Here is a 21,188-nt window from a genome sequence, read left to right as displayed (position 1 = left end):
ACAATAGTGCCTCCCTGCAATGCATCTGCTGCACATGCCCAGCGATAGAGCCTCAAAATCAAACCAGGACATGCCATTCCTTCTCTTGAAACCCCCTCTGGTCTCTCCCCATTGCACTTAAAAAAAAAAAAGGTTTCCCTGGGCCCCCTCTCTCATCCCATGCTGCTTTTCCCTGCTTCCTACCACTTTCTCCTCTCTCACTATGCTCCAGCCTCAAGCCTTTGCTCTGTTCATCAAGCACCTAGGCTTATTCTCACCTCAGGGCCTTTGCACCAGCCGTTCCTTCTGCCTGGACTGCACTTCCTCCTGTTCTTTGCACAGTGGGCTCACTTGTCCTTCATGTCCTAGCTTAGGTCGCCTCCTCAGAGAGGTCTTCTCTGATCACCTCATTGCCAATTTTAAATTTTAAATTTCTGCATAGGACTTATTAACACCTGATTTTTTTTTTAAAGAGGGAGCTTTTTTAAAATTTTTAAAAGATTTTATTTGTTTACTCATTAAAGAGAGAGAGAGAGAGAGGCAGAGACACAAGCAGAGGGAGAAGCAGGCTCCATGCAGGGAGCCTGATGTGGGACTCAATCCCGGGACTCCAGGATCATGCCCTGGGTGGAAGGCAGGCGCTAAACTGCTGAGCCACCTGGGATCCCTGTGATGATTTATTATTAATTCAAATAGAGTCTGTTTCCCTTACTACAATATAAGTTCCATGAGAGCAGACACCTAATCATCTGTCACAGTTATATCCCAGTACCTAGAATAGTGTCTAATATACGATAGGTGTTCAACAAAAATTTGTTGGATGAATGGATGGCTGTGTGGGTACATGGAGGGTGGATGGAAGGATGGATGGATGGATGGATGGACAGATGTATCGAAAAACAAGACATTAAATGTAGCCAGATCTCATATGATGTGGAAGAGGTCCATCATAGACCAAGTTTTCTCCCTGTCTCCAAGCAGCTCCAGGGTATTTCTTTGCTCTGCTTACCTATCTCTTGTCTCTCTTTTTAAATACATTTTTTTATTTTGTAATGACTTCAGCTTTTTAGAAAAGCTGTGAGCCTCCATATGCCCCTTGTTCATCTTCTCTCCTAATGTTTTTTTTTCCAAAGATTTTATTTATTTATTCATGAGAGACACACAGAAAGAGGCAGAGACACAGGCAGAGGGAGAAGCAGGCTCCCAGGTCTCCAGGATCACGCCCTGGGCTGAAGGTGGCGCTAAACCGCTGAGCCACCGGGGCTGCCCTCGCCTAATGTTAACATCATGTATTACCATGGTATCTTTGTCAAAACCAAGAAATTAGCATTGGTACAATACTGTTAACTGACTTCCATTGATTTCACTAATATCCTTTTTAGTTGTTCTAGGCTCTGACATTGCCTTTAGCTGTCATGTCTCTTGGTGTCCTCCAATCTGTGACAGTTTCTCAGTCTTTCCTTAGTCCATGACTTTGACAATTTTGAGCAGTACTGGTCAGGTATTTTGTGGAATGTCCCGCCTTCCCACGGGCTTGTCTGATGATTCTCAGGATTAGATTGGAGCTATGGATTTGGGAGAAGACTCCCACAGAGGTGAAAGCCCTTCTCATCACCTCATATCAGGGGGTCCCTGATGTTGACATAACTATGTCTCTTTTCCAGCCACTTTCCTTGGACATGCATATGATTTGATTCTTCTTGGTTACCATTTCTGTGCCTCTACTATCTGAACACAGGCTCTGTGGCTTTGATCCGTTGGTTCAGCAGTCCCCATGGAGCAGGGTACAGGGCAGGGTCTCATAAGACAGAGAACCAGAGGGGCAGCAGGCTCTTTTATGAGGGTGTGTCCATTTCCTGGGGCTGCCATGATAAATTACCAGCAACTGGATTGCTAGAACAACAGATTTATTCCCTCACAATTCTGGAGACTATAAGTCTGAAATCAAGATGTCTCAAGAGGGCCAGTCTCTCTCTTGAAGGCTGTAGGAAGGAATCTGTTCCATGCCTTGCTCCTAGCTTCTGGTGGTTGGCAACAGACCTCGGCATCCCTTGGCTCATGGCCGTACCACTCCAGTCTCTGCCCCATCATCATATGGCTGGGTCCCCCAATCTCTTCTGTGTCTGTGTCTTCATTTCTTATTCTCATAAGGACACCAGTCATATCTAAGCACACCACCCTAACCCAGTATGACCCCATCTTAACCTAACTAATTCCATCTGTAAAGACCCTCTTTCTAAACAAGTTTCCACTCTGAGGTTCCAGGTGGACATAAATTTTGAGGGATGCTAGTCAACCCTGTGCAGAGGGGGTATGACAGGTAGGGAGGTAACAGTCAGGCTCTGAGTCCAAACTCTTCCCTGATTAGTGAAGCAACCTTGGACAAATCATAAGCACTCGTCCTGCCTTGCCTTCCCCATCCTGACTTGCCTTCCCCATCTATAGAATGGGAGAAGATGATAATAATATTGTTTGCATAATAGGGATCAACTAAGTTGAGAACTATTACAGTATCTTTTAATCTATGATGTACTTCATAACTCTGAGTTATTATCTGTGGGCAGCCATGAGAATGCCTTGCAGACCTCCAGCTACAAGAAGCTTAATTAACCAAGGGGCCCAGCTGCTACACTCTCAAATCCATCAGTGCAAATGAGGCCACACTTCCCATGGGCTGCTCCCAGCCAATGACTGAGTGCAGCAGGATGCTAAAACAGGCCTGATCCAGGGAGACAGGCCCTTCTCTGGCAGTGGCTGGAGGACTCATGACACTTTGTGGAGGCTTCTTTAGACTACAGGGGAGTCTAAGACGCCCCCATCCATCCTTCCCTCCTTCTTCCCTTCATTCGGGGTCTTATGGCTCTCCACGCCTTCCTGGCATTCTTCCTATTTTCTCCCATGGGTGTTTCCCCTAATTAAATTCTTGCACACTTAATCCTGTCTTGGTGTCTGCCTATTGGGAGGACTCAGACCAGAACATTATCCCAGAAACCATCTATTACTTTTGCTCAATCAGCACACATCTCCTTGTTTTTGATTATCCTTTGAGTAAAACACACCTTCATGTCTAAGCCTGATCATTGGATTGGCCACAATGCCAATGTTTGGGACAAAGAAGGGCATGTGACCTGATGCAAGCCAATGGATTCCTATCTGAAACTTTGCTACTGTTTTTAGAAAGGAGATATTTCTTTTACTGCTGCTAAGCTGGTAGAATGTAAGCCTGGTGCTGCTGAAGAGGATCTTTGCTGCCCTCCGGCCTGAGACTGAAATCTATGCAAAAGAGAAAGGGATGTGAGAAACTGATTCCTGATACCATTATTTTAGCATCTGGATCCAGCCATGCCTGAAGCTCTAACACTTGTCCATAATGTATGTCAATACATTCCTTTCTTTCCCCTTCAGCCTATTAGAGTGTTCCAACTTAAAAAAAAAAAAGTCTATAATTTTCCTGACACAATTCTTCAAAGTGAGGACCAGAGATTGTGGCTTCTGGAGAACTACAAAGTCAAGTAAACATCAAGGATTGACAAAATGGATTCTTTTAATTCAATGTGTGAACTACTTTCAGAGTGTCAGAAGGATTAAAGAGAAAAAAGAAATAACCAAAGAAGCATCAGTGGGAGCCAGTTTGGCTTTAGGCTGCTTTTTAAAGAAAGCCTCTCCACAATTAGGATTTCCAAATATAATCCCTCTCTCGTTCAACAGAACCCAGTACCTAGACAGCTACTTCTAAAAATAAGAGAAATAAAATCTGTTTTGTGATGAATCATAAACACATTTCATCTCTGGTTCTTCTCCTGTTTTGGTATGAAATTCAGAAGAAGGTGTTTCCCTTCTTTTAAAAAATTAAAATTTGTGAGGATTTCTATCAATAAATTAGTTCTCCTCTTCTCTCTAAATGGATTATTTTGGCAAATTCTCCTATTTGGACAGCACACTGATATCAGGCCCATAATATCAACTACTGTTGAGGTTTATCCTACATAGTGAAAAAATCTTGGCCACTCTTTGCTTGGCAACAGATGAGAAACCCGACAAAGCCAAGACTCAATAATTCTTTTTCTCTTAGCTACACATAAGAGCACCCAGCCTGCTGAGGTGCAATGAACAGGACTATAGAGTTTAGCAAAACTGTGGACTGTGCGACATTCCTAACTCAAGGCTCAATCTCTCTCCTTTGGAAATAAAAATATAATAAACCGTTAATGTTTAACTGGAGGCATCATTAATTAACATAAGGAGCCCTGACTTCACTATGCAATTAATTCCCCTTTCCTGAGTAATGCAAATGGCAAATGGAAGGTCTGTCTTCTATCAGGACCCTTCTGCCCCTCTTTCAGATGTATCTCCATTCCTGGCACGGTTTTGATGGCAAAAAGCAAAGGCACCTACATGTTCTTTAAATAGATCTCTGCCCTGGCTGCTTTGACAGCTAATGGCCAGAGGATGCTAACACACAGTGGCATCTGTGTTTGCAAAATCAAGGAAGTTTTCCATCAACCAACTTGCTCCTTTATTAAGGGGAAAAGCAATCCGCATGCAGGAGCAAAGCTTACTAGGAGATTTGAACCTCTGAACTGCACTGAGCAGAAGCTCAGGGATGAGGAGGACTCAAATCAATAATAATAAGAACAACAGCCTTAATGATCACAGCAATAGCAGCGGCGATAATGGCTATTATTTGCTGAGCACCTTCTGCAAGTCTGGTTCAAAATCACTGCTTTATATGATCATCTCACTGAATTCTTTTTTTTTTTTAAGATTTTATTTATTCATGAGAGACACAGAGAAAGAGAGAGAGAGAGAGAGAGGCAGAGACACAGGCAGAGGGAGAAGCAGACTCCATGCAGGGAGCCCGTTGCAGGATTCAATCCCAGGAAGCCCTATGCAGGATTCAATCCCAGGACTCCAGGATCACGCTCTGGGCTGAAGGCAGGCACTAAACCACCGAGCTACCCAGGGATCCCGATCTCACTGAATTCTTACAGTTAACTCTAAGAAGTAGGTGCTAATATTATCTCTGCATAACAACATGATTGTGGTAGATTGGTTGCAAAAATGGCCTTAATTCTTCCTTTTCCTGTACCCACAGCCTTTGCAATGTGACTTTACATAGCAATGTGATTTTGCAGTTCTGTCCTTCAAGACATGAAGTCAATTTCTCTGCCCCTCGAATCAGGTTGGCCTGTGTCTTGCTTTGACCAACAGAATGCCAAGATTCTGGACTTCAAGAGGGCCTTGCAACTTCTATCTCCTCTCTTGAACTTCTGTCCAGTAATAAGTCCAAACTAGCCTGCTGGAAGATAAGAGGCCCCCGAGCCACCCGAGACAGAACTGAGCCCAGACAAGGCTACCCTTGCCCAGCCAGCTCCACAGACTCACAGCTCATAAGCAAGGTCAGAAGAATTAACCATGCCTTGTCCACTATGTCATTTCTACCCAGGCAATGCACAGACTAGTGAACAATAATAAATGTTTATTATTATGTGCCACCGAAGTTTTGTGGTTGTTTCTTATGTATCATTATTGTCAAAATAGACTGATACAATGAGGAACCTAAGACAGAGAGAGATTAAATGACTTCCTAGCAAATTTTTTAGCTCATAGTAGGCGTTAAACAAATATTAGCTAAGTGAGTAAATGAATGAAAAAAATGAGTTGGAAACAAAATCTAGGTCTGTCTGACATGACAACCTGAGCATTTGACTAATAGGCTATACCAGAATGTACATTTCTATCCTGAGTTTATTCTCTTTCAAAATTACCCAGCATAGTACCAGTTTCAGCAAATGCACCTGGGTGGCTCAGTCAATTAAGTGCCTGACTCTTGATATTGGCTCAGGTCATGATCTCAGGGCTGTGGGATCACACCACATATGGGGCTCTGTGCTCAGTGTAGAGTCTGCTTGTCCTTCTTCCTCTGCTCCTCCTCCTCCTCTCTCTCTCTCTCTCTCAAATAAATAAATAAATACATCTTTAAAAATAATAAAAATTTAATGTCCATTTCATTTCTTTTCTCTACTGCTCTTGATTACTCCACAACCAATTTAACTCAATCCTTACCTTATTATAAAGTCCATAGAGAAAAGAGGAAATTCAAGAACTGAAAAAAGATATATTTAACACAATTAAAATCTGCCCTTGGAAAAAGAATAGGTTTCACTTCAACTTTTCTCTGTTGTTACGTGTTCTATATAGCTGGGATCTGCCCATACCCCACCTTTGATCCCTACCTTTTAATTCACAAGTTTAGACCATTTATATTTATTATGATTACTGATACATTTGAATTTCCCTCTACCATCTTATTTCATGCTCTTTGTTTACCCTCCTTTTTGTATGGCTCTCTAATGCCTTCCCTGGTATTCTATTTCCCCCATTGCTAGCAGAAACGTTTGTTAGAAGGTGGGGGTAAAGATTAAAAAAGTATCTCTCAAACTGAGAATGCCCTTTGAGACCAGAAAATGAAAGAAGTTACTCCATACAGTGTACAAAAGTTTTATTCAAAGTAACTTACTGACAGGTCAGGACATAGGGTGGAAAAGGAACCACAGCAGCCGCACAGTCATTCGCTGTAAAATCCAGACCTTAGTCCACAGATTTTATAGAGTAAGGGGACATGCAAAAAGATGCTGTAGTGAGATCAAAGGGCTTGCATGCATCTCAAAGGGCTTATATGCACCTGACTTACATTAACCCTTGATTAGGTCTTGTGGCACCACTGTGCATCAGGAAAGGGAAAGGATGTTATCTCCAACAGATTCATGTGAGGCCAAAACAAGTTTCCCCCAGTTCCAGCCTCGGTGGGTATTTCTAATCTCCAAGGAACCCAGAACACAAAGCCCGGAGGGAGGTCATAGAGCAAACATGAAAAAAGATGAAGGGCCAAAGATAGAATCCGTATTGTCAGCACTTGTACAACATTTTATTTTCTTCCCATTCTTTCAGTGGTTACCTTCTATTTTTTTACATGCATATGTGACTTCATCTAAAATGAATCTACTTCTCTACCCTCCTCCAAGAAAATGCCTTAGAATAGTTTAATTCTAACCCCTCCCAACTGTCTTACACATCTAGTATTGCTTTTTTTCTCTACCTTTCAAAGTAATCACCCTGGCACACTGTATAAATAGATACTTATCACTTACTTATTATTACATTTTAAACATATACTATGTTCCTTATACAACTGTGTTTTCACTCTACCAACTCAAACCTTGCAAGGTAAGCAGTGGAAATATTATGATCAGGAGACAAGACTGAGAAGCTCAGTGTCTTAGAAGGGTAACAAACCAGAGAGGGAGTCCTAGAGGGAGAAGCCAGTTCTCCAGACTCTCATCTCAGTGCTCTCAGAAGTGTCCAGGACATTGCCAGCTAAATAAGGCTTAGTGTTCCCTCTTCATAAATATTTTGTTCACATTTCATCATCATAACACTTTGTATGTCGGTGACAGTCTGAGAACTGGTCTCTCATGCCTGAGAAAGTTCTTTGTTCACATAAAGACTCCTAACTCTGGGAAACGAACTAGGGGTGGTGGAAGGGGAGGAGGGCGGGGGGTGGGGGGGAAAGGGTGACGAGCACTGAGGTGGACACTTGACGGGATGAGCACTGGGTGTTTTTCTGTATATTGGTAAATTGAACACCAATAAAAATTAATTTATAAAAAAAAAGTTCTTTGTTCATTCCAAACTCTGTCCTGATTAGAAGTTTTTAATACAAAATATCTTTATCTATATCTATATATCTGTCTCTACATCTCTATCTCTATCTATCTATCTATCTACCTACCAAGATAGAGATATATTTTTTTTCACAGCCTGTCATTTTCCTTTGTCAAGCATGCTTTGTATATCTCAATATCCCTTCCCTACTCTGTGCCTTTCAAAGCATATTTTTTTCCTTGATTTTCCTTTCTAGCAGCCTCAGCCATCCCCCTACCCCACCTTTCCTTTCACTGTGACCTAGTGGTGATGTGGACAACAAAATGGACATCCATCCACTGATGCCAGGAAATGAAGGAAGATTCTGTGGAATGCTGAATATCAACTTCAATTTTTTTGAAAAATACACCCCTATCTACCTGCTGTAAAGAGCTTTAATCTTTCTCTTCAGGGGATTAAAACATTTCAAGGTAGCGAATGAAAACTCATTTAATCTCTCTGTTCAAATATGTTCCATCAGCCTATAGATTATTAAAAAAAAAAGATGACAGTGCCAAATGTGAGAAAAAATAAATAAACTCAATTTGTGCTAGCAATCAAATTTCAAAGCTGGGGTCAGGTCTCATAATGGAAAAGAAAAGGGAGATCTTTTTCACACCGGGGAACCAATTCCACTGTCATTATATTTTACTTCCTTTTGCTTCTGCAAAGCCCCATCCCTCAACAAAAGGTCTTATTCATTTTCTCCTCCCTCTAAATCTCTGTACAAAGCTAGTAAAATAATATCCTAAATGACAGTAAGAGCTAACAATGATTGAGCACTTACCATGTGTCACCCACTAATCTAAGTAGCTGACATGTTATATAACAGATTCAATGCCCACGTAAGTCCCCACATAAGTAGGGGGCACCACTAGTATTCCTACTTCTCAGATAAGGAAACTGAGGCACAGAGACACGATGCACCTAAGGGCTGGAAGAGGCAGGATTTAAACCCAAGGACTGTAGCTCTGGCACTCACACACTTAACTACTTCACTCCACGGCCTCTCGAAGGCATATCATTACTGTCCCTTGAGATAAATCACAGTCCCAGTCATCTTGTATTATTCATCCTTGTCTACCCTACTCAGTAGGCCCTGGGCACATAGGAGCTGATGTGTAGACCTTGCATCACTGGCTCCCTTGCCCACTGGGTTTACCAATGGACATTCTGACAGAAGATCAGAGCATGAGGGGAGAGAGAGGCTGTGGTCTTTATTCCCATGCCCCCTCCCTGCAGGGTCACCAAGGGTTGGTCACTCTCTTGGCCAAATGCCACACAGCTCCATCAGGCAGTTGTCTCCACAACTTTCTCTCTCAAAATCTGCATAACTTCTCTCTCTCCTCGCCCCTTAATACCCAGAGGTGGCAACATTCTCCTGCTGGTTCAAGTCCCCGGTTTGATGCCAAATCTGACAGATTCCCTAAACCCCACCTACACCTTTGAAAATAGCCCTTTCATACTCTGCAGATTTTCTGGGTTGAGTGTTCCTCTGTCCCTGCCAGGCCCCTGGTGGATTTGCCTGCCTAGGACAATTCATCAGAATCTCCTCAGACTATCACTTCACAGATGGCAAAGAGCCTGTCACCACAGGGAGAAGGATTATTTAGTACCCTCAGAAAATGGTCACTGGTCCATCAGTACCTCTTCTGAGACTAAATGAAAACACATATAAATCATTTCTTTTAGAAATATCTGTGGAGTGCCTTCTAGATATTAGACACTACCCTGGGGACACACAAGTGGATGGGACAACCAGGTCACATACAGAGAATACATGAGAACTAGAATGGCACTGCGGCTGTGGATAGCGATAGGAGGGAAGGGCTTCGGAGATCGGGAGGCCTCCTGAGATGTGCCATACTTAAACCTTAAGGATGAGAGGACATGGCCATGCAGTGGGGGGGCAGAGTAGGGGTATGAATGTGGTGTCCAGTGTTCCAGAAGAAATCATGCTTCAGAAGGCTCAGAGGCGGGAAGGACAGTGGGCATTTAGATTGCATGTGGTACAGCTGTGGAAGCAAGAGGGGAGCGAGCCTCAGAAAATCAGGGAAGAGGAATTTTCCCTTTTGCAATGACTAGGAGAACACTCCTGGTGTTTGGTGTCAGGCTAAGGATTCTGAATGCCCTGGATGTGCAGGACAGCCCCTTACCATGAGGACTACTGAGTGCCCTGAGTGTGAGCAGGTCCCCTTTGTGAAGTGAAGTCAGCAGCCATACCAGCCTCCCAAGCCCTCCAAGAAGTCTGTCTATACCAGCTAACATCTGACAGGAAATGGGGCAGGACTGGAAGCTGGGATGCAGAGAGCTAAAGAGGGTTTTCATCACATTTTTCTGAGAGGACAGCACCAGAGATGGAGGGAAAGGGTAACTGCCAGCAAGAGAGGATGGGGATGGGTGGGAGCTTCCTTTATTTAGAGTCAAAGAAGATCATTCTAGAAAGTACTGCCATCACCACAGAGCAGTGTTTTTCAGACTTTAACCTAAGACCCACAGTAAGAGCTACATTTTATATCACAATCCAATTCTACACACATGCACACAGACGTGTGACTGAAGCAAAAGTTCCACAAAACAACATGCAGGCTTACCATGGGTGATGTTCTCTGATAGATTTTGATCCATGCTGATTTCTACCCATGAAACTGACTTGATAACTCATTATAGATCTCACTTCTTGGTGTGAAAAACAACACTAAAGACATAACTAGAAGACGGTATTGTTTTTTACTATTATATTTGTTTTTACTCTTTTTCTTTATTTTCATGGAAGTATGGTTGACATACAGTGTTACATTAGCCTCAGGGTTTGCAACACTGCGATTCGACAACTCTGTACGTCCTACTGTGCTCACCACAAGTGTAGCCACTGTTTGTCACCATGCAATGCTATTACAATAACACTGACGATATTCCCTATGCTATGCCTTTCATCCCCATGACTTTCTCATTCCATCACTGGAAGCCCATGCCTCCCACTCCCCTTTACCCATTTTGCCCATTCTGCTACCCCCTCCCTTCTGACAACTACAGGTTTGTTCTCTGTAATTATGAGAGTATTTTAAAGATTTAAAAAATGTGATAACACATTATGTTGATGAGCATGTGGGGAAATGAGCACTCTCATATACTATTAGTGGGAGCAAGAATTAATGCAAATCCATTAGTGGGCCATTTGGCCCTCCTTATCAATATTTTAGATGCATATGCCTTTGACTCAGCAATTCCACTTCCAGGAACTTCTTACATATTTATTCACACATATGCCCAAAGATGGATGCAGGGGAATATTCACTGTGGCATTGTTTGTCGTGACATCAGGCTGCAAACAATATAAATGCTCAATAGGACACTGATAAAATGAATTATGAGATATCCTTACAGAAGTCTAAACAACCATGAAAATAAATAAGGCAGGTTATTATGAATTAAAATGGAAGAAGTTCTGACATGTATGATATAGCTGACAAAGCAAGGGCAATAGGCTGATAATTGTTAAGCTGAATGATGAGTACAGAGGGATTTACTATACTCCTCTACTTCTGTATATGTGTGAATTTTCACATAGTTTAAAAAGTAAGAAGACAAGTGTCCAAACTATGTGCGGTATGCTGCCATTTGTGTTTAAGCCAATTTGCTTTAACAGACAAGGGGATCTGTAAGGGCCTGAAAGTAGCAAATATCTCTGGCAAGAGACCTAGGGAACAGGTGTAGGAGGGAGATTTTTAACTTTATACCCCTTTCTACTCTTTTAACTTGTAACCACATGCACCTTTTATCTATGTGTATGTGTGTAATTAAAAACAAGAAAGAAATAAAACTGATTTATCAACCTCAACAAGGATAAACACCACTTACCTAAAATCAAAAGACTCAGAATTACACCTGAAAACCAAACTAATTCATGATAAGGAATGTACTCCCACCCTTGACCCTTGACTAACCCCCATGACATCACAACCTTTGGGGTTTTCCTGAGCAAACAAGTCAAAAATGGAACTGTGTCCAGTTACATTTTTCTGCCAAATTGTTGTTTCCTTGAATTGATGTGAACAAAGATTAGGCCACATGGGACCCCAATTATACCTTCGTTATACTGGAAATAATTTCAAGTTTAACTTGTTCAGTTCCCTCACTTTAAGAATGGTAGACTATGACATGGCCCCTTCATTTCTCTATGTCTACTGGGAGAAGAGGCCTGAAATGAGGATATTCATTACAGCATGGTTTATAACAGGGAAAAGCTGAAAATAGTTTAAATATTCATCAGTAAGAAAACGGCTAAGTAATGACACATTTGTATTATAGAATACTATTATCAACTGGATGTTTGTGCCTTCTTCTATACCCCTCTACATCTGCCAAATTCACAGGTTGGAGCCCTGACACCCAAAGTGATGGCATTATGAGGAGGGCTTTGGGAGATAAGTAGTTTAAACGAGGTCATGAGGGTGGGACCTAAGATGAAATTAATGGCCTTGTAAGAGTTTTCTCTCTCTTTCTCTCTCTCTTTTTCTTCCATTTGAGGACACAGAGAGAAGCCAGAAAGAGGCCCTCATCCAGAACCAAATCAGCCAGAATCTTGATCTTGGTCTTCCTAGTCTCCAGAATAATGAAATAGAAATGTCTGTTGTTTAAGCCCCCTTCCCCAGTCAATAGTATTTTGTTATGGCAGCTCAAGCTGACTAAGAGAAATAGCACAAAGTATTTAAAAATATAAGAAACATATATGTACTGACACATTAAAATTCCTAACATGTTTAGGTGGAAAAAGCAAGTTGTGGTTATGATGTTACAGTATTACACAATTATGTAAAATGCACATTCATACAATAATATATATATATTTATACACAAATGCACAGATAATTATCTGGAAATATGAACATCTAACAAATGACGGGATACCCAGAAGCACAGAAGAATCATGGTCAAAGGGGATATTAGCTTTGTTTGTAAACTTTTATTTTTTATAAAAAGCTATTTCTGTATTACTTGTGTAATTAAAAGCAGTTTCAGGACATACCCGCTCCCAACTGTTCAGAGAGAACAGCCTAACCTCTGGCTATATAATCAGTCAACTTCAGGGCTGCTTCTAGAATCTGAGTTCTAAAATCTGCCTTGCAACCCAAGAGTTCTTCCCACTACCACTCAGTTCTCCACTAACAGTTCTTCCCACTACCACGCAGTGTAATTTTGAAACGAGCAAAAATTACACTCTGCTCAGGGGAGAAAAGGGCAGGACTCGCATCCCACCAGACACCAATGAGGAGATAATGTTTTCATGCACTAAACGTAACATGGTTAGATCTCAACCAGGTTAGCTAAGACAATTAATTTCAAAGCCTTACAACTGACAGCAATACACAAATTAGCTTCCACATCAGCTTTAGGAAACTAATTTCATTACAATGAAGAATTCAGAAGGGAGCTCTGATGCCTTTTTAAAAAGTGAGATGAAACTTCAAAGTGAGATGAAACTGTTTTCTAGAGCAACTTCATAATTATACCACAAGGACGATGTTTACCTCAAAATCCAACACCCAATAGGGATAAGATGGAAGGAAGAAAGAAGCCTCAAAGAGATGTCAGGTTGAAATCTGCAAGAGACTTTCATGAAAGGAAAATAAAAAAGATTAAGGGTCTCAAAAAGTTTATTATAAATTATAGCAAGAGCTAACATTTATTTATTCAACCAAAAAGTACTGAGTACCAACTGTGCCAGGCAGTGTTCTAGGCACTGGAAATAAACAGTGAATAAGATGCACAAAAATTCTGCCTTTGTGGAACAGATATCCTGGCAATAAACATAAGTGCTACAATAATCTGGGCAGGTGAACAAGGAGTATCAGGTAGGAGGTTTTGATGTGAAATACATTGAGGAGTCAGGGATGGTCTCAGAAAGTGACATTTGAGCAAACACCTGAAGGAGGCAAAACAGTAAGCCCAGCAGATATCTAAGAGAAGTTTGTTCCAGGCAGAGGGAGTGGCAAGTGCAAAGGTCCTGAGGTAGGGACATACTTGGCATATGTTTAGGGAGTAGCAAAAGGCTAATAACGGCTGAAGCAGAGAGGGCAAGGGAAAAATCCCAGAAGATATGAGAGAGGAAGCCAGGAGCCAGATGGTGTAGGGCACTGTAGGCCATTGTAATGACCTGGGCTGGGCTTTTACCAAGAGAATGGGAGCCACAGAAGAGTTCAGAGAGCAGGAGTGACATGAACACACACAGCACTGGATACTCTGGTGGAGATCAAGGGAAGAGGTGGAAAGACCAGTTAGGAAGTCACTGAAACAATCCAGGGGAAAGAGGATGGTTCACTGAGTATTTACTGTGAGCTGGAGACTTTACATACCATATCTTCCAGTTTTATTTATCTTAACTGAGATATAATCCACATACCACAAAATTCACCATTATCAAATATACATTTTGATTGTTTTTAACATATTTACAAGGTTGTGCCATCAACAACACTCTCTAATTCCCAAGCATTTTCATCACCCCAGAAAGAAACCCTGTGTCCATTAGCAGTCACTCCCCATTCTCTCTCCCTCCCACCTCTGGCAACCACTATCTATTTTCTGTTCCTATGGATTTGCTTATTTTGGACATGCCATATAAATAGGATTAAACAATATCTGATCTTTCATCTCTGGCTTCTTTCACTGAGCATCATGTTTTCAAGGTTCCTCCATGCATTCCTTTTTAAGGCTGAAGTAAATGTTATAATATCTTATTAAATCTCCACAAAAGCCCTATAAAGAAAATACCATCATTATCATGCCCAGATTTCAGACAGGGAAACTGCAGTTCAGAGAGGTCAAGTAAGTTGCCCAAGAATAGCCAGGAGAGGGGAAGACCAGAGCCTGAACTCAGAAGTCTGGCTCCAAGGCTCGCCAACTTGACTACTTTGTTAATCACCTTACTGAATGAATGATGGACTTTAGTCAGGGCCTTCATTGGCCTGGGGGAACAGAGGCCCTGATTTCATAGAGTTTGGGTGAAGCCATCACCGAAATTCAGATGTCACAACCTCCTATTCAGCTGGGGTCCACTTTAGCATGTCCTTGTGGCACCACTGGGGCCTTCTCATTCTGGCTGGAGTCAGATAAAATAGAGCAAGTTCCCCTGGTGGAGGTGAGACCTTGAAGGTGGGGATGAAGGGAGGGAGGGGAATACAACAGTGTCGCCTTCCCCAACTGCCAAACTCACAAACATCAGTGGGGCTCAACAAGCAACTACTGAGCCCTGACCATGTGCAAGAATCTATGTGAACAGAAGCATCACCAAGATGTGGTCCCTGCCCTTAAAAAGTTCCCAGGGCAGGGGATCCCTGGGTCGCTTAGCGGTTTGGCGCCTGCCTTTGGCCCCAGGCGGGATCCTGGAGTCCCGGGATTGAATCCTGCGTTGGGCTCCTGGCATGGAGCCTGCTTCTCTCTCTGTCCCCCACCCCTCTCTCTCTCTTTCTCTCTCATAAATAAATAAATAAATAAATAAATAAATAAATAAATAAAGCTCCCAGGGCAGTTGGGGAAACTGCTATCCCAGTATTACATCAAAGAAGAGGCTATGGTATTCCTATCTTTACCATCTTGGCATTACTAGGAAGCTGGCACAGTGCTGGGTAGAGAGCTTTCCTCCAACAGACATTTGCTGAGGAGCATCTATATACTCCAGATGTTACCCATTCCCCTTGGCTCTTTCTTATTAACCCTGCTCCACTTACAGCCTTCCCTCTCAATCCTAACCTTTCCCAGTTTCCCCAAGGAACACTTCCTAATAAAGCCTTTCACAACAATCTTTGTCTCAGGTCTGCTTCTGGGCACTACCCAAGCCAGGAGGTGAGCTAGAAAGTCATGTAACAATCACTAACACTAAAGTTTACTGAGTACTTACTACGTGCCAGGCAGGTATTATAAGCACTTCACCTGTATTAACTCATTTAATCCACAACACCACTAAGAGGCAGATGCTATTATTATACTCCACTTGCAGATGAGGAAAATGGGCTGCAGGGACTTGTGGCTGCCCAGTCAGTAGTGGCAGAGCTAAGACTTAAAACCAGGCAATCTTTCCAAGGCTGGGCTCTTGACCATTCTATGATCTGCTGCCTTTTGGGTAGGCTTGGGAAACACAGCTGGCATTTGGGGAGGCTAAGTGCCAGGGGTAAGGTGGCATCTGTGTATATAGAGAAAAAAGAAACAGAAAGGCACTAGTCTTTAGCACTAAAGACTTGTGTCTTTAGCATTGTGTGTCCATGCTCTGCTCTGTGAGGCACAGTAAGGAGCTGCAGGGTCTTCACTTGCCCAATTCTACCTTTGTGCTGGGTGGAAATAATCTCACAAACCATGTATAACTTCTCAGAGCCAAAATGGTGGAATCTGGCCTTTCTTCCAAAAAACTGGAATTGGGGCATAAAAGAGTAATGACACACAGTTACAACATCATACCTGCCTCCCTACCACTTCCATGTTGAATTATTTCTTGACTTCCCACAGATAATCTCTTCCCTAAATGGCTGGGACCATTCAGACATGCAGCAGAGATGTCTGATGAATGGAGAACTTTCAGTGACTATAGAGCCTTCAGAAAGAGGTGGCTTGTCCTTCTCCAACCAGCCTCTGAAAAATTCCTCCCAGAGCAGACCAAAGTCCCTCTCTGCATCAGACAATTCCACAGAACAAACATGCTCCTAATGGTCTGAGTGTTCCAAATGAAACCTCTAGCAGGTTGTATCAGTCAGACACCAACCAGTTAAACAGATACCACTCTATTTCAGATGAAACATAATGCAGGACACTGGTTACATGGAGGATGGAGAAGGTCAGAAAACAAGGGAGGATGGCAAGACCACCCAGAGATTGGCCATAGCAAAAAGCCGCAACTGTCCCTAGGTCTAGAGAGACAGAGGGAGGAAGAGGTATCACCAGAGCCCAGAAGCCAGGGTCACAGGGCTCTTGACCATTCTATAATCTGCTGCCTTTTGGGTAGGCTTGGGAAACACAGCTGGCATTTGGGGATGTGCCAGGGGTAAGGTGGCATCTGTGTATACAGAGAAAAAAGAAACAGAAAGGCATGGAGGGAAGAGCAAGAAGCACATGCACGGGGAGGCATCTGAGAAGACATCAGAGGTCTTCCATTGCAATGAAGCCCAGCCATAGTTCTTGCCAATGAGTTCCAAAAGATGGCCTGTAGAGGACATGCAGCCATGCGGGGCGGTGGGGAGGGGGGCAGGGGGGATGCTCTCCAGGTGAAGAGAGGTTGGGAATAAATGCCCCAAGTTGTCTCTTCCACCCTCCTCCAACAGCCAGTCTCCCAATGGCTGCCCCTAGGCAAAAGCTAGGGACCCCAAGAAATGCAGCCCAAAGGCCCTCCCATCCCCCCCATGTTAACAGAACAGGGAGGGGAAAGCAATGGATCTGAGGGCTGAGGGACTTTGGTCTGCTCTGGCTTCATCAATTCATTCATTCACTCACTAAGTGAACATTTCTTAAATGCCCACTAAGCCAGGTGTCCAGAACCTACAACACTAATAAAACCCAGCCCCTCCCCTGAGAGAGACTTATTTGTAATTGTATTAACTGTGGGCTGATAGTGGAGATGACATATGACTCAACCTGGAAGAAGCCGCGGGTCTGGAGTCACTTCACTAAGATGACTTCACGCTTCATCTCAAAGGATAAGAAGGGTCTGCCATGTGGGGGAGACATCTGTTGTTTTCACCTGCTCGGTATCCGACATTCCCCAGGGGAATGACCTTTAATCCACGCTCAGTCCCTCTGGTTGCCCATGGGATGAGCACATGACCCAAGTCTAGCCAATCAGCACATTCCATTTTCCTGGCCACAACAATTAGGCAGGGTGTGGGCACATGACCAGACCCATCCAATGCGAGGCAACCCTGGACCCTCCCAGGATCCTTCGTGGGAAGTTGTTCACTTTCTCCTGATGTTGTTAGAATACCTGGAGGGTGAGCCTGGGCTGTGGGTGGACACCTTGCCACTAGCAAGCATGAACGTACTGAAGAATGAAGCCAACACCAAGGGAAAGTGATCTGAGAGAAATAGAAAGTCCTGATGGTATCATTTGAGTTCTGGGATCCAGCCATTCCTGAGGCCTTCACTTATTCAGTTATCTCAACAAATACAAGTTTTATCTTTGCTTCAGCCTCTTTATGTTGGGCTTCTGTTGCTTGCAATTAAAAAGGCCTTGACTGATAAGATGGGGAAAGGCAGAGGAAGTAGGGCTTGCCAGGAGAACAGACTCAAGGAACCACAGACAGTTGGATGTGCCTAGAGGGTAGAAATTCGTAAAAAGAACGGGGCAGAAGGTGAATCTGGGAAAGTGGGTGTGGACCTAGAAAGCCATGAACCCTCAGCAAAGAGCCCTAAACTTCCTTCACAGAGTCCAGAGCTTCTACAACTTTCTACTCTTCCCTCAAATAATCAGCAAGAGTTCCTAGCACCTCAGGATTGTGCCCTGCCTGGGGCAAGTACAGAAGAGGTGGTTCCTTCCCTCAGGGGCTTCCCATCCAGCTGGGGGAAGAGGAAGCAAAACAGGGAAAACTACAACCAATAATGAATAATAGTGAATATTTATTATTAATGATGTGCCAGATATGGCACTGTGTTTACATAGATTTTTTTCACGGAATCCACATACCACTCTATGAAGTCAGTGTTATGAATGTCCCCCATATTTTATTGATAATGAAACTAAGGCTCTGGCAGGTGGAATCACTTGCCTAAGGTCACACAGTTTGGAAGTGGCAAAGCTAGAACTTGAATCCAAGCAGTGTGACCGCTGAGTCCACATACTTGAAACATTCTGCTGAGCAGTCAATTGGTTTACAGGTGGAATGAGAAAAGTAAACAGGAAAGGAAGTCAGAAGGTCAAGATGGAGTCTATAACCAAGCTGTAAATGGCTCTGCCCCAGGTCTCATTTTGGAAGACAGCCCCACGGAGGGCATGGCTGTGGGTCACAGGTGTGCATGGCAAACAGCCTTTTTACTCACTTACGTCCTTGGGCTTGGGAGCTGCCTGGCTCTGCTGAGGAATACAAGACAAGTAGAACCCTTGTCAAAGGACACGGAACTTGAAATGCAGGGAGAAGGAGCAGCAGGCTGCCACTGACCCCATCTTTCACAAAATGCCCTGTCTTCCCTGGATGACACCACTTTTTCCATGTCTGTGACTGCCTCCTGGAAGGTACCACAACTTGACATCCCACTGCAGATTCTCCACACCAGAGAAGCCTGCAGAGGCATATTTGCTTTTTATTCTGGAGAAGGTAGATGGGAGTAGATTCTGAAGTCCACTCATTGCCTACTCACCTCATTCCCTCATATTCGGAATGTGCATGCGCGTGCTAGTATGTGCACGCACACACACACACACACACACACACACTAACCCTCTATTGATGAATAGAGGAAATGGCCATCCTCCCAAGGCCCCTGAAATCCTGCCTCTTGTGGTAAGCCTTCCTCGAACACCCCTCTCTTGTCTCAGAGTTCCAAGAACCTGACTCACATGGAGAAAACCGGGCTCAGAGAGATTACATGGCACATAAGTGTCAAAGCCACAACCTGATTCCCACTGTGACCTTGGGCAAGCTGACTAGCCTCTCTGAGCCTCTGTGTCACTGTTTGTGAAATGGGATTAATAGCTATCCTGCAGGGTATAGGGGAGAGATAAATACAGCAATATGTAGGAATCCCATGTCATGGCACCTAGCATGTAGTAGGCATTCAACAACATGATAGCAAATTAAATTAGATTACAACACTGGGTGTTATACTATATGTTGGCAAATTGAATTCCAATTAAAAAATATACAAAATAAAATCTAGAAACTGGGATGCCTGGGTGGCTCAGTGGTTTAGTGCCTGCCTTTGGCTCAGGGTGTGATCCTGGAGTCCCGGGATCAAGTCCCACATCAGACTCCCTGTGTGGAGCCTGCTTCTCCCTCTGCCTGTGTCTCTGCCTCTCTCTTTGTGTGTCTCTCATGAAAAATAAATAAAATCTTCTTTAAAAATAAAATAAAGGATCCCTGGGTGGCACAGCGGTTTAACGCCTGCCTTTGGCCCAGGGCACGATCCTGGAGACCCGGGATCGAATCCCACGTCGGGCTCCCGGTGCATGGAGCCTGCTTCTCCCTCTGCCTGTGTCTCTGCCTCTCTGTGTGTGTGTGTGACTATCATAAATAAATAAAAATTAAAAAAAGAAAATAAAAATAAAAATAAAATAAAATCTAGAAGCTAATGGGGGGGCTCAAGATACTGTGTTTCATCTCATTAAATGTAGCATTTCAGCTTAGCCTCCATAGGATAGTTGCCAAAGTTCGACCCAGGCTGCAGTGGCTGCTGTGCCATGAACGTCCATGCTGCCTGGACTTGAGCCTCCCGGTCCAGCCCAACATGACTCAGCACCTGGAAACATGTGCTTCTTTAAATAGATCCTGCTCTCAGCTGATTCTCAAGGCTGATCAATGACTTACCTGTCATTGGTGGGAGGTATCCTGGGGCTTGCTGAGAGTCTGCTGGTGTGGAGCAGAGGGACATAAGGGACACTGGAGGAAGGTCACTGGTGACTATGACCCTGCTAGAGAATTAAGAGAATGGCCAGATGAGACAGCACCCAGAAACAGGGAGGTTGTCTGCACCCATCCCACCAAACTGGTCCATAGGGTTTAGTGTCATGCCCCTCCTTTCCCCAAAGCTCCTAAAACATTATGGAGGGGTCAGGAGACCTGAGTTTAAATCTCAGCTCTGCCACCAAAAGCTTCCTGACCTTGGACAAGTCCTTTGCTTTCCTATCTTCTCATCCATCAAGCCATACTCTAATTACAAATGCACAACAGGAGGCAGAAGACAATCCAACTGCTCCCAGTGGAGGATCAGCCAAATGACTTATAGTCCATCCATACCACGCAACAAGTATTGGTCAAACGAGAGATGTTACTGACGTGGGCTGAGATGAAACCACCTCCAAGCAGGGTGTGGGACAGTGAGCTGTCATCAGAGGGCTTTGTGTCATGTCCTGCATAGATATGTACACTAGAATATTCATAGAATAACTCTAAAAGGAGAGACACACACACAGACACACACATTCTGGTAAATGGAAAAGACTTACATTTTGTAAAAAAAAAAAAAAAAAAAAATTTAAGGAGACATAAGTCTTTATCTTTTACTTTTTGCTTTTTTTTTAAAAAAAATTCTCACTACTGCATTTTTCCAAAATAATTTCCAAGTTAGCAACAAGAATCTCACATTCATGCTCACTGGAAAACAGGGTGAGCTCTAGATAAACGAGGTCACCAAGGACCCAAGCCTGTTTCCAGTGGCCACAAGTTCAATGGCTTTTGGCAAGCCTCCAGCTCCTCTGAGGTTTGGTTCCTGCTGTTTGTCAGCAGTATTTTTGCCCATGACTAGTAGAGAATATCAAATATGGAAGAACTTGGAAAGCACATCTGTTAAGTATATATGCTTGCTAATAA

The 21,188-nt window shown here is 43.3% G+C and overlaps 1 protein-coding gene across 6 annotated transcripts in view; it reads right to left on the bottom strand.

The window, feature by feature from the left end:
• RPH3A (rabphilin 3A) overlaps positions 1-21,188 on the bottom strand; it is a 273,026-nt gene that overhangs the window by 109,510 nt on the left and 142,328 nt on the right. The window contains exon 2 of one of the 6 annotated variants that reach the window (XM_072722873.1): positions 20,187-20,290. The exons of the other annotated variants lie outside the window; for them this stretch is intronic. The gene's annotated coding sequence lies outside the window, so the exon portion shown is untranslated. The remainder of the gene's footprint in view (positions 1-20,186; positions 20,291-21,188) is intronic. 6 annotated transcript variants of the gene reach the window in all.

The sequence above is a fragment of the Vulpes vulpes genome, chromosome 10 (assembly GCF_048418805.1).
Source record: "Vulpes vulpes isolate BD-2025 chromosome 10, VulVul3, whole genome shotgun sequence".
Taxonomy (NCBI): domain Eukaryota; kingdom Metazoa; phylum Chordata; class Mammalia; order Carnivora; family Canidae; genus Vulpes; species Vulpes vulpes.
Note: the sequence above shows the minus strand (reverse complement) of the source record. Positions and strands in the feature narration are given on the sequence as shown.